This window comes from Plectropomus leopardus, chromosome 21 (assembly GCF_026936395.1).
Source record: "Plectropomus leopardus strain MGB_pleo_1.0 chromosome 21, ASM2693639v1, whole genome shotgun sequence".
Lineage (NCBI taxonomy): Eukaryota > Metazoa > Chordata > Actinopteri > Perciformes > Serranidae > Plectropomus > Plectropomus leopardus.
The window spans coordinates 21,690,320-21,704,621 of record NC_142196.1 but is presented as its reverse complement, the minus strand read 5'-3'; the positions used below and the strand labels follow the sequence as shown (position 1 = coordinate 21,704,621).

General features: G+C 38.5%; 1 protein-coding gene across 4 annotated transcripts in view; it reads left to right on the top strand.

Moving 5' to 3' along the window:
* Nucleotides 1–1,889: 1,889 nt before the first annotated feature.
* The window catches only part of LOC121960971 (cadherin-7), a 185,082-nt gene continuing 172,669 nt past the window's right edge, over nt 1,890–14,302 (top strand). For 2 of the 4 annotated variants that reach the window (XM_088072010.1, XM_088072007.1), the window contains exons 1-2: nt 1,898–2,370; nt 8,604–8,668. The gene's annotated coding sequence lies outside the window, so the exon portion shown is untranslated. Of the gene's footprint in view, nt 2,371–8,603; nt 8,669–14,302 lie in introns of all 4 variants that reach the window. The other 2 variants (XM_088072008.1, XM_088072009.1) reach the window with 2 other exon arrangements.

Genomic DNA, 14,302 nt, shown 5'->3' with positions numbered 1-14,302 from the left:
ATGGGATCTTCAAGGTGCTTTCTTTTTACATTGGAAACTGAGCTGTAGTATTTCTTAAAATGTAAATACATTTATTTTGTGGACTTTTGTAGATCACCAGCATGCTCTTAGGTTGTTTCATGGCTCATCAACACCTTCACTAGCCTCAAAATAAGAGAAAAAAATGACCCCTCCCCAAGAGATGAGGTCATTTTTTTCGATTCAGTTCATGTTCTCCTGATCTGTAAATTAACAGCTGGTTGTGAAATCCGTCGCAAACGAAGGATGCAAAGGTGTAGGAGCAAGCTGAGAGTGAAAACCAACAGCGACGGCGAATGGAGCAGCAGCAGCAGCAGCAACACAAACAGCAGGAGCAACAACAGCAGCAGCAATAACAGCAGGAGGTTGTGGGGGATGAGGACTGTTTGAACTAGTGCCTTTGAAACATAAATAACTGCAATTTCTTTGTATAATTATGCAACTACACATCTGCCACCGCTGTAGTGTATGATGATATGTGTGATGTTCTAATGGAGATGCTATTTGTCTGTCTTTCTGTCTTTCAAATAGCAAAAATCTCATTCAAAAGCACTTTGGGCATCAGACGTGAAGTATGAAGCTCCTTTTTTGTAATCACGTCCTAGAAATGGGGTAAAATTATATATTGCAGTAGCGCAGGGGGCAGATAATAGTTGCAAATACAGTGCATCTTAACATTTGCTTGAACTTGCCTGGAGTAGCAGATGGCTGGAATTTGCCTTGTAGGGCAATACAGTAAATGCCACAGAGGTCAGAGGAGCAGACACAAGTTCATAAAAGTCAATTTTGCATATTTACTTGAAAATATCAGTGCTTTCCTCGTCTGTGAAAGCATGCAAATGGAAAGTACTTGAGACTTGTGTTTTGATCACATTAAATGTTTTTTTTTAATGACACACAGGGTTTTATATCGTACTAATTAATGTTTTATCTTAAAAAAAATCAATTCGATATTTCTGACAATGTTTTAAACGCTGATTTAGCAGTCATAAGTGTATGTTTTAAGAATTAATCAGTGGTTTAGTGTGCACTATTATACACCATGATGTAGTTGAAAGCATGTTACTGACATTTTCAAGTGTTTATTAATGTATTTCTTCTCCTGCAAGGCATCTGTAACTGACCAAGCAAACTCGATCGACATATGGCTGAAAGCTCCAGAAGAACTCCTGTAAGTTTTCCTTGAGTTAAAGATTTTTTTTTTCACAAACTTCTATTTCAGAGGCCAAAAATGAAACTTCCAGGTCGTTGTGAGTTTTTTTTAACATATTTTGAAATTATATTTATAATCCAAAACCTGTTTGTGTTGTATATATTTGTTTGCACCCATACTTTTAGCTATTTTTTGTTATATTTTGCACCTAACTGTAAGCTATTTTTGCTGCATTTTGCACCTAACTGTAAGCTATTTTTGTTGCATTTTGCACCTAACTGTAAGCTATTTTTGTTAGATTTTATGTTGTTAGATTTTGTTTTTTCTTTTTTACATTTTGCACTTTGCACCTTATTGTCATCAAGTTTTTTGGCAAATTTTGCACCTTGTTTTGTGGTTTTTGTCATAATTTTTTACCTACTAGTTTCGGGTGCCTCATGGATGAAATCATAAACTAATTAATAATAAATATATTAGCCTAAACACTTTAAGTCCACGTGTGTCCCTGAGGACACAGCTCCACCTGCTGGCATCAGAAAAAAATGTTACATTAATACTGAGTAATTTAAAAAAAATATATAATTCTGAAACAATACATGTCATAAAACACTGAATTGCTTGCTTAGCTGACAGCTCTCATGCTATCGATTTATTTTTAGATGCACCATTAACTTGCAGCATTAAATGCCTTGCGTGTTGGAACCAATGCGCATGCGCAGCGCTGTTTCCTAGAGTGGTTGTGTCGTCGTTTGTTTGTAGGCGCCGTTGCTGGTTCGCAGTTAACAAACATCGGTTTTTCACGTGAGTGAAACGGCAACATCGGTATAACACACCATCATTTTCTACAGAAGGCATGTATAAGTCTGTCTTTTAAAGAAAAACTTCAGTTTAAATACTTAAGTACTCTCAAGCTCATGGACGTCATCATAAACCAAACCTCTGCTAAAAATAACCGGATTTAACGATGGCTCTATGCGGACAACGTGGGTAACCGCTAGCATGTCAAAGAAGATGTTTTTTGTTTGTTTTATCTTTAAGAGGGGATGGTACGTGGTCAAGAACAGACTTTCAGGATCTCAAGCCTCTTTCTGAAAGGATTACCAAACATGAAAACAGCAGGACAGCGCGGTAAAATGTCAGCGGGCACAGCTAACAGCTACCTGATGCAGCATTTCACAACAACAGGCCGAGGACAACAGGTGTGTGCCCAGACTGATGATCACCTGCGTAAATTGTGTGAAATTTCTGTTTTTGCATCTGTCAAAAGAAGCTGTTGCTCAGTTATTTCTTTCCACATCAAAACGCCACTAATTACATATTATATACTGCATGGAGTAAATGATAGATGGAGGGGTTAAAGTGTTCCCAAAGAGGATGATTAAAATGTGCTTGGTATCTTTGCAACTATTAAATAACCAATACAAGAAATACCAGAGGGCCAACAAGCCTAAACCAGTGCTATTCAAAGAGTAAATATGGAAACATGCTAATCGACCCTTTATGACTCTAGGAAAGCCATCCGAATCGTTTTAACAGTACTTACATCTGGTTTGAGATTAATTATTTGCAGAGCATCAGGTTTCTGTTGGCTAATTAAGAACAGCATTAGTAAAGAAATAAAACAGCAGGTGTAAGGCAACTGAGTGATGGAAATGAGCATCTGACCCAAAGGACCTATACTCCAGCTGCTTAAAAATCCACACAGAAAAATATGAACACATCTTATAATAGTGGTGGATGAAATACCTGAAAGCCATAATTTTGTTAAACTACAGATATGTTACCTAAAAATGACTGTGGTAGAAGTTAAAGTGGCTAATTGGAATATTACTTGAATAAAAGTCTTAAAGTATCTTATATTTACTGTACTTCAGCATCGAAACTAATTGTACATTATTAAATGTACTCAAGTAATTAAAGTAAAAGTACAAAAAAATCGCTGCTGTGTCGCTGTCCACCGATGTAAGAATTGTATTTTCATATTTATAACCACAAATTCCACTCATTTATGAAGTGTGCAAGTCCCATCACAGCCGACAACACTGTCCTGTAAATGTTTCAAAATAAAATGCAGTTGTATAAGCAACTGATGGGTTTCTGTCCACAGAGACACTGTTAGAGGGCTTTTGTTTTAAAAGGGAAGCAGGGAAGCTGTAGTAAAACAGCCGTATTTGTATTTCCTCATCTCTGTGACAGGGACAGACTTTTAAACTCCAGTAAAAAGTGATATAGAGTCAATATAATCATTAAAACACAATTTTAGTTTGCAGTTTAAAAGTATCTCCCTGTGAAAATCACCTGCTCATCTGGATCAAGAAAAAGTTAATACATCAAATTGCCAAAAAAAGGGGCACTGATTTTTAAAGTGAAACTGCTTTTTTCACTATTTTTAGCTGTTTTAATCACCTGGTCCATTTGTTTTGTAGAGGAAGAGACCTCCTGAAAAATGAACACTGAAGAAATTCTAGCTGGAAGAAGTTTTAGCTGGTTGCAATGTGCAGTTCACCACGAGACGCTGCCAAATCCCCCTAAATCTTGCACACCTCACCTTTAAATGTTATGTTCTGCACCCAATCCAAAGATGTTCAGTTTACTGTCATAGAGGAGTAAAAAAAAGAAAGTATTTATATAGAAGAAGCTGAAGTCTAAGAATTTTGACTTAAAAAGCCCACCCCAAAACTCAGATTAACAGATTAATTGATTACTGAATAGGTTGGCGATTATTTTAACAGTTATGATTAATTGTTTTATAGATTAATCATTGCAGCTCTACTCAACAGCATGTCTGTCTCCTATCTGTCATACTGTAGCAGCTACAATCTCGACCAAGATTAAGCCAAGTGAGTCATTTGTTGGTGTTTGATTGCTTGACTGAATGTGCTGTTCGTGTGGCTCGTGTTATCAGGTGATTCTCAGGTCCTCTCAGGTCCTGTCGGATTCAATCAAAATCTTGGACATGCTGCAGACCAGTAGTAGTTTAAGTTGGACCAGGCGAAGACCCGAGATATACAGATGTGATAAAAGACTGCTATACAAAATAACTCTGTATTGATAAATATTGAATTGAAATATTTAAAACAGTTTCTATGCTCATCTTTTAGTGTATAAATACACTGGCACAGTTGATATGTCACCCGGCTCTAGCAGGAATGATCAAATATATGGTATTCTTTCACTGAAATCGATTGTTTTGATTATTTAAATAGCTGGTAAATAATTTTCAGTCAATCAACTAATTGTTTAAGTGACTAAGCATTTGAGCTTTACTATTCTGTGCACCAGTGTTGCAGTTGCCACATCGTGCACATTGCATGCATCATCATGCCAAGCAAAGAGGGACCTGGCTGACAGATCCTCCATCATTTTTGGTTAAAGTGGGAACACACCTTTACAAAGGGACAGAGGGGGAATTGGGAAACGGTAGTTGGAGCAAGACCAAGAAGTTACTCTTAAAAGTTAGAGGGCTTGAATCTGGAAATGACAACATGCTTAATCTTAATGGTAGTGCAAATGGGGGAAGTGTTACAATCAAAGCAGCACTTAGAGCTTGTTGTTTACAGAAAGGAGGATGCAATCATCTAATCTGTAGAAATGACATATGATATAATAGTTAGGTAACTGTATATACTTTGCAGTCAATTGTGCCGGTAGTTTAAGAACGCAAAGCAATGGTCTGAGAAAGCATCGCTGCCTGATTTCCTGATTTTGTGCAGTTAATGTGTCGAACTGTGTCAGTAAATGTGTAATGAAATTGAACACACAGACCGTCACAAGCAGAAAAGCCCCCAGATATCCACTAAGAGTCCATCTTTTCTGCTTCAATAGAGCCAGAAACAAAGGCGGCTGTAGGAGATTGAGTCTGCAGATCCTGTGAGTCCGGCATATAAAACCACAGTAAACAACAGTAACCATGATCAAAATAGAAAAGGCAGGAACCCTTTAATTTGTGCTTGTTAGCATAAGCTGTGATCACTCGGGCCTGTGGTCGCCATAAGTGCTCAACAAACAATTCACAGCACTTTACATCCAGTAATGTACAGTACAGTCAAGTTTAGTAGGCTGTACTTCTTTTGCTGTTTTTTTCCATCTACTTTTTGTCAGTCAGTTTGAGTCATGTTATGCAAAACATCTGAAGCAAAGCCAAAGAAATTAGCTTGTCCTGGCCGGCAGCCATATTGACTCGGGGGCTCCCAGTCCCAGTTGTTTTTGATGCACTATTACACTAATAAAAAGGGAAAAAAGTTGAGACACATTTCATCAAGGCATACGCTGAACTTATGCTTTCTATTTGATGCGGATCGATGATCATAACCCTCCTTGAGGAAATGAGAGAACGGTCGGGACATTGTAATGAAATCTAAAACTGATTGTTTTATGAGACGATGGGTGTGAGTGGTGTCTATCAAAAGCTGCTCAAAAGTGGGGAATCAATAGAGATATTAACATCACACTAACACAGATATAGACAAAATCAATGATGATAATCCTAAGTAATAGCCCTCGAAGCCTTTCTTACATTTATTATGGCAGATTTTTTGTCCCTGCAAGGTTTCCTTGACATATTAATTGCTTGCCTAAGTGCTCTACTTTCTGAGCACTTTGATTTATCTTCTTTGTCTTGTCTGTCCATCATTATTGATCCACTAAACACTCACTTAATCTTTGCTTTTTAATACCAGAGAATTAATTCTATCTGCTGATGCTGTACTTTTCGTCTAAGTGCGCACATTCCCTCCTACTTGTCACCTGCCCTTAGGTGTCACAGGCTAAGGCAGTGGTACTCAACTTACAGTCCGTGGGCCAAATCTGGCCCCTGATAGTGTGCTGGGTGGCCTCCAGACCGTTTTCTAATTTACAATAAAAATAAAGTGTGTCACACTGGAAATTGTTTTTGTAGGTTTAGTATACATAAGGTACCAGAGTGCATAAAACAGCATCCAAATAGAGCTAATCTAAAAAAAAAAAACTGCCAGTGGAGGACCCCCCACAGCCCCAACAGAGGTCCGGGTTAAGCCCCTAATGTCTAAAAATCCTAGAAACATCGTAAAATCCTAGAAACATCGTAAAATCCTAGAAACAACCTAAAATCCAGAATTTTTGTAAAATCCTAGAAATGTCCTGAAATCCTTGAGATGTCTTAAAATCCGAGAATCATCCTAAAATCCTAGTAATGTCCTAAAATCCTAGAATTGTCCTAAAAATCCTAGAAATTTCCTGAAATTGTAGAAACATCCTAAAAACCTAGAAACATCCTAAGAACCTATGAATGAATTGTCCTAAACTTCTACAAATGTCCTAAAATCCGAGAAAGGCCCCAAATCATACAAATGTCCTGAAATCCTAGAAACGTAAAATCTGCAAAACATCGTTAAGTCCTAGAAATGTCTTGAAATCCTAGAAACATCCTAATATTCAAGAAATATGCTAAAATCCTACAAAAGTCCTTGATTCTGGAAATGTCCTAAAATCCAAAAAACATGTATAGGGCTGCTGCACCTGGCCCCTGGCCTCCTTTTTACTTTGCAAAAGTGGCCCCATGCAAAGCAAGTTGAGTGTTCCTGGTCTTAGGAGTATTTCAGTGCGAGCACAGTGGTATTTGTATAAGATAAAATAAGATAAGACAGAACTTTATTAATCCTGAAGGAAATTCTTGTGCCAGATTGCTTCAGAAATATAAATACATACATATATGCCCACAGTGTCAGTAAATTGCCCTCCCCCAGCAGCATGATGTCCTGTAATGTGCCGCACCATCATTACTGGTTTCTCAGTGTCATTCAACATGTTTGTGATGTGAGGATGAGGAATCAATATCTTTGCCTGGTGCTTGTGTAGGTGTTAGCAATTAGCAGTTACAGCCTCAGACCGGTGGCAGATGGATCAAACTGCAGATGGGGAAGGTTTCCTATTAGTCACTAATTTGACAAATAATCATGGAAAATGTACCAGGCTCACCTTGCACTTTGGCACTTTTAATCGACAGGAGTGGTGGATCTCACTGAAGTTTTGTTAATTGGAGAGTTAAAGCAGACATCTCATGATCTTCTCTTTTATCTTATTGTGAAACCAAAAATGAACTGATCTGTTTGTGTAGCTACAGCCTGATATATTTTATTTGAAAGGAAAAAAACAAGAGATTTCAGTGTGATTAAAAATAAAATCCACATATTAAGTCAGCTGTAACACTTGAGCATGATAGATTGTGATATAGACTGCACAAAGACCACATTGTCTATTTATTTTATCTTACTTTTATTTTTACTGTTTACATCATCATTCAGATGTAATATCAGTATAAATTGTGCAGTAACTATCCATCATTCAGTAATATGAAATCAGCCACTCACCCTGGCTTTTTATTGTTTTACTTTGTACTGCTTACTTGTTATATTGCTTTTTTTTACTGCTTACTTGTTATACTGTTCTGTTTTTTTAACCAGTAGGTGCTTGTGATATTGCATTGTGTGTGTGTTTTTTGTCTTTTTTTTCACTGATGCTTCCTGTTGTCATTGTCCCTTTGCTGCTGTAATGTTGCAAATTTCCCTGCTGTGGGACGAATAAAGGATTATCTTATCTTTTCTTATCCTAAAAACTAGTTTGCAAGCAGGAAGAAAGATCTCAACAGTTACTGTAGCTAAACATAATGGATACATAGTTGAAATACTTGAATAAATTATGGAAAGCTTTAAAGTGTAAATATAGTCAGCTAAAAGTATCTGATAAATTCTTTAAATAAGTAAAGGAAATAAATTAATTGTTGCAATTTTCAGCTTCAGACACTCTAAATCATAGTGAATGCAAACTACCTACACATTTATAGTCAATGAATAAAAACATTATTAAAGGCTAACAATGTCCACTTCTAATAATTGAGGGCCCATTCAGACAGCGCATTTTGCAGGTTGCAAAACATGAGGTGCATTGCAGTGACTTTTTCTGTTTATTTTCAGTGACTGTAAAACTTTTTGCACTGCTGTTGCATTGCTGAGAGATATTTCCTTGTCTGTCTGTATTATTTCGACAACACAGGGTAAAAAGGATGTGGGCTGGCAGCTAGTCAATTGCTTAATGTTATCCCTTAACATTTAAGAGTAGTTGAGGCCATATTTTGTTTTAATACTGAAAGTTAGCTAACATTAACTCAACACAAACCCCAAACTGTACGCTACCTCTTGTTGTAAGAAAGCCCGCCTTTGAATTAATCCGAGTGGACAATGGGGGTAAAAAAACAGCAATGCTGTTTAGTGTTTATACAATCTGAGTTAAAAGGGGGGGTCAAAATAGCAAGAAAAACATTTCACTGTCATTGAAACAATAACAAAAAGCAGCCCCAGGCTGCTTAAACACACTTTGTCTGATCAGGGCCTAATAGTGTCAAATAACATCCTGTTTAAAATCAGTTCAAATCAACTCATCCTTGTGTACTTGACAGGCAACCAGTGGAGACTCCAAGAAGCTGCTGGTCCAAGCCACGAAATAGTAACTACCAATAAAATGGTGAGTTTTCATTTTTGCACTTTTTCCTCTCTTTTGGTCAGAGCGAGGCTGGCTGTTTCCTCCTGTTTCCAGTCTTTGTGCTAAGCTAAGCTGATGAGAAGTTTCTTGTTTTAGTTGAATCAGGTGTTGGCTATAGCTACATATTTACTGTACAGACACAAAAGTGGTATCATTCCTCTCATCTGACTCATCATAGAAAGATAATAAACATATTTCCCAAAAAATCAAACTACTGCTTTACAGGCACAAATGCTCCAGTGTTTTATACAGTTGAGTGTTTTTTAAAATCCCTCCGACAAACCTGTCTTCCACTTTCTTATTGAGAGATTGTCAACTGGAGATGTTTCTTGTTATTATTCCCCAGATTATTTATTGTGGGAATAAAAAGCACCCTCATTATGCATTTTCAGGATCTGTAAATGTTTTTTTGTTTGCTTGTTTTTTCACCTTTTCCATTTAAACCACTGCCTTTGCCTTTTCTGTTACTGTTCTGACAAACCGCACAGCATTTGGTGGCTATTCCATAATGAGTTTGAGTATATTTTTATTTCCAAAAAGCTAGAAGTCTTGTGAAATTCTCAAAAAAGGATGTCAAGCAGCCATTCATCCATTCAGGTCTTGTGTGGGTGGCTTACGAGGCCACCGGCTAAACTGTGTCACTGTGTGTCACCGTGTGTCACCGTGTGTCACCAGTGTGTCTGAAAACAGCCCCCCCCCCTCCCGACTCTGGGGAGAAGGGGGTTATTACGCACGGGGAGTGACCACAGCTCGGCAGCAGGGCGACCCCAAAGGCAAAGCATCTATGCATTTGAATAATCTATTGCACCGACTCACACATTTGCATATCTGGGCACTTCCAAGTCACTGGGGCACTATGATTCACTTCCCTCTGCCAGACTGTGTTGTTACTAGTATGAAACAGGATGGATATTAAGCTTGTTTGAATGCAAGTTCCCTCATGAATCTTTAAGGCTGCCGTGTAATAAGAAAAAGAAAAACAGAACGCGACGCCTTCAGACTGTAGAATTACTTTGCAGTTTGATTCGGAGACATCAGTGACTGCGGGGAAGTTGTGTCCACAAGGAGCTACCTGACAGGGCTCTAAATTGTGAAGAAGACTGACACGAGTGTGAATTTAACAATTGCCAGTTAGAGTGTAAAGAGAGGTTGTGTGGTGTGCAGTGAAGCAGCCCCTCCATGCTCTCTGCCTCTTACCCACCTCTCATGGATCCTGTAATGGATCCAGCCTCTGAAGGATTTAAGGATGGCCAGGCTGCTCACCTGTTAAAATAGAGCTTGCGCGCGAGTCTATCCTCTGGCAAACTTTGACAAAGCATGACTTTCTGCTGCAAGCAAATGATCTGGGGGTTAGAGGGGGTATTTGTTGTTATTGAGCGTTGCACACATGCGGGGAGCACAATAAAAAGTAATTAAATCTGTACTCTGACCTTTTGTGATGTTTTGACAGCTCTCTGCTGTGTGTTCAACACATTTTTTAAATGAATGTGGAGTGTTTGAGCGCTGATATCCACCAGTGCGCTGCACTGAATCAACAGAAAAGCAACGGGGAACACTGTGTAGTCATGCACTCACCAGCGAGGTTATTGTGAGGATTGTCTAGGAAGAAAAAGAAGAGCACAGAGGAGCTACAGGAATGAAAGATGTTAGTCTGCCAGTTTGTCACAAAAGCGGTGTGCTCCTGTGTGATAGACTGGCAGACCGTGCTAGCTCAGTATCCTTGGGGACACACAGGCTACTGTTATAGAGTCGCATTTTTTGAGAAGCTCCTCTCATTTTCTGAGGCAGAGAAACAGAAAGAGAGGGAGAGAAGAGCCACTGGTTCGATGTCTTGGAGCATGCTTAAGTCTTGTTAGGCTGCTTGTGTCTGTGAAGGTTTATGGCCTGTGTCGAGCAGAAAGTCCACAATCAACCATTATGACACAGAGGATAACAAAAAAAAAAATGTTATACTGGATGGATCCTCTCAGCGGCGTTTGAGTGTGTTTGAAGAGCTGCCCAAAACTTTTGTATAATGACATTGTGCAAAGCATCGGGACAGAGCAGGAGGTGAGAATAAGAGCCCAGCATCTGAATTTTCACTTGACACTGTGGGTAGTCAAATCAATTCCAGTCTAGTCGAGTTTATTTTTATAGCTGGGACTCAAAACTTTGTCCCAGAGGGCTTTGAAATCTGTACAGAACAACCTATATCCTGAGACCCAAGATTCGTATGAGGAAAAACTGCCTGCGTGCAAAAGGTGTTTCATTACCAGAATAGACAGAAGAAGAAGTGGTAGAATTACAATATAAATAAACATAAATACAATATACAACCAAAAGCTACTGAAAACCAGAATAACACAGTTTTAAAATACAAGTCAAGTATTACAAAATGCCAAAAGTATGTGGACACCTGAGGGTAATTGTTGACTTATTCTTAATTCTTAATCAAAATCCATGGGCATGAATCTGTTGCTACAGACTGTCACTATTTTTGTACTTGGCTGGAGGGATGTTCTCCTGATTTAGCCACAGGAGCATAAGTGAGGTCGGTCACTGAGGTCATAGGTGGTCAATAAGGCTTGGCTTACTAGTTCGTCCCAATTGTACCCGATGAGGTGGAGGTCAGGGCTCTGTACAGGCCAGTCAAGTTCTGAAACGCAAAATTTAGAAGACAGTTCCTGTTTTGTAAGAACAGGATATTTCAAACTTTGTCTTGCTTTCTGCTCTCCACAAAACTTTGACGGGTGTCATAATAGAAACACTATTTTCTCTCAAGCTTTGCCATCGGTGGATCTCTGTCAGTTTTTGTAACTGCAGTTGTGGCATTACACTGATATGGTGGCGCGACCGTAATTAGCACAGTGCACCGGGCACTGCTAAAGAGAAGGAAGAAGAGCCGTCTGTTTTGGACTGCCGCAAAGGAGGGACAGACAGGTGCGCCACAGTGTGTCTGCTGGTAATGTCTTTGCCACCACAACAAAAATATCACTAAAGTCTTTTTACCTGCTGTTTGATGATAGCTTTATATCACCAGCTGGAGTTTATAATTGTTGCTGAAAATAGCAGCCAGACTCGGCATTAGTAAATTCTGCTCTGCGCCTCTATGTGTCTGAATGTGGACCTGTACTCAGATTATACATCTACACCGATAAAATGCAAGAAAATAAAGAATAAAAAAAAAAAATCTTCTTCCCATTGTATCAGTACAAACCTTCAGACATCTGTAAAATGTGATATTACTTTATTACAACACGTGGCTGCCATGTATACTGATGAAGCAAATAAGTGAATTTGGAAATAAAATAATCCAAATAAAGCCTCTGAAAAAATAGGCTGTTTTATAAAAGTGTTTTGTGAAATGGGATTACTTAAAATACAATTATTTCACAAATTATTTTTCATATCCCTCAAAAACAGGAGGTGTACATTTTTGTTCGTAGTATTTTGCCAGCAGAATCCAATTGTTTTACAACATATTTAGTGCATCAGCATTTTTGGTCCTCAAACATAGCTTAAACCATGTCTTGATACGCTACTTCAGTCCAAATATTTCTGGCACAGAAAATGTGGAATTACACTTTGTAGTTCAAGCAGCGGCAGTGGAGTTTGTCGTCATCCAGTGGATTTAAGTGATGAGCGGGGAGATTTAGGTTTAGGCAAGATGCAGTTTGCTACAGTTCATTTACAGACACTGTTCACATTTTTATGATATAAAGCTGGTTGAAAATTGGCAAAGTATACCTTAATTGAAATTATATGTTGATGTGGGGAGTTGTGTGGTATAATACAGAAAGAAACATTTTGAACATAACCAGTGTTAGGCCTAAGTGATGGGAGACCAAAGCATTACAGTAATCCAATCTGGAGACAACTAAGGGGTGAACCAATTTTTCAGCATCAGGTGGCGACAAGAAAGATCTCATTTTCACAATATTGGATATGTATTATGTGTAATATGGAAAAATGAAGTTCTGATAATAAGGATGTCACATAATAGGATTTAATATAGAACATTTCTGTTTTCTTTTCTACTTGAAACTACATTCTGGTGCTTGATGTGATCTCTGCTGTGCAAATTTAAATAACTCCATGTAACAAATTTCTAGTACTTTTAAATCCTTGAATTTTCTTTTGTCATGTTTTGCCTGTTGTGCTTCCTCTGCTGGGGGGAAAATGTATTGAGAAACAAATAATTAAATAATAGTGTGAAAAACCGCAAAGAGTTTAAAAAAAAAACAAGACACTGTTATCATATCTTGTAAAGTTGTTCACACTTATCGCCCACACAATGCATCTTCTCGTAGCATCATGGTTTCAGTAGCTGGCAGTAAAACATGATGGGTACAGCGTAAGTGTCCGGGTCAGAGGTCAACTGGAGAGCCAACAGGAGCAGGATGGTGCCCCGCTAAACAGCTAATTTCACTCTGTGCCCTGTTTCTGTTGCCTGGATACTGTGTGATTCTAATTAACAGTTTTGTGATTCACATGCTCTCCTGTTAACCTCTGTTTCCCACACTTGCTACTTCATTACAGTTTATGAGCCTCATCAGTTGTTGTGATGGATGCTGAACTTAAGATAAAAATTCAGTTTCTCAAATCATTGCCTAAATTGTAAAAAGAGAACGTGCGATTCGTTGTGTATAGAAGCTCAGTTTGTGGGAGGATCTGCCTTCAAGGGTCATGGACTAACGACCTCTCTGTAGATACCTCTCTCTTGCTTGTTATTTTTTATATTATAACACCACATGATTATATAAAATCACCATGGTGCATTATTTCACCAGTTTTTTTTGCAAACAATAAAACTCCTTTATTTTTCCTGAAAGCCTGAATGGTACCCCTGGGACTGGAGCTCTTTTAGCGATTAGGATAGCTGAACTCTCACAGAGTCTGCTCTTTGAATTAAGTCCCCCTCCCCTCTCCGGCAGGCCTCTCACGAGGCTGATCTTGCAGGCTAATTGGCCTCGGGGTTGACGTACAGTGTTTACCAGCGGTCCTCTGGGAGCTGGATGAACCGGTAGAGGGGAAGGGGTGCGGCGGCTCTCCTACCATCAGCGCCAGCTCATGGCATGGACGGCTAGTCCTTATAACTGTGCCCCGCAGCGCCTGATCAGGACTCAGGCTTTTGCCTTAAGTTAAAATAAAAATTCTTCAGAGTTCATATTAGGTGAGTCAGACAACACAGTAGCAGGAAATACAAGAAAAACAAACTCTGAATCGCTCATTGCAGACATGAATTATGTAAATATTAGACTTCTTTCTACATAAGATATAGCATTAGTATGGAGGAAAAATCATATCATTAATGTCAAGGCTTTAGGAAAACACATTTCATACACTAAAGCAATTAAAGAACTTCACATAATGTATTAAAAACATTACACAAAAAGCATAATGCTAGTGTTAGTCAGTCACTGCTAGTAGTTCATTTGCTTATAGAAAATAAAATTCAAGTTTCAATAAATGTATTTGTACTGTTGACTACATCCAAACCATGCCTCAAAAGCCAATAGCTTCCTCCATTTAGGACTTTGGTTTGCTATTAGTGTGACAATATTCCCCAAAGTTGAACTAGATGCGTAAGATTATGCAGATTTACTTTGCACCACAAGCAAATCCAATGATTGCAGA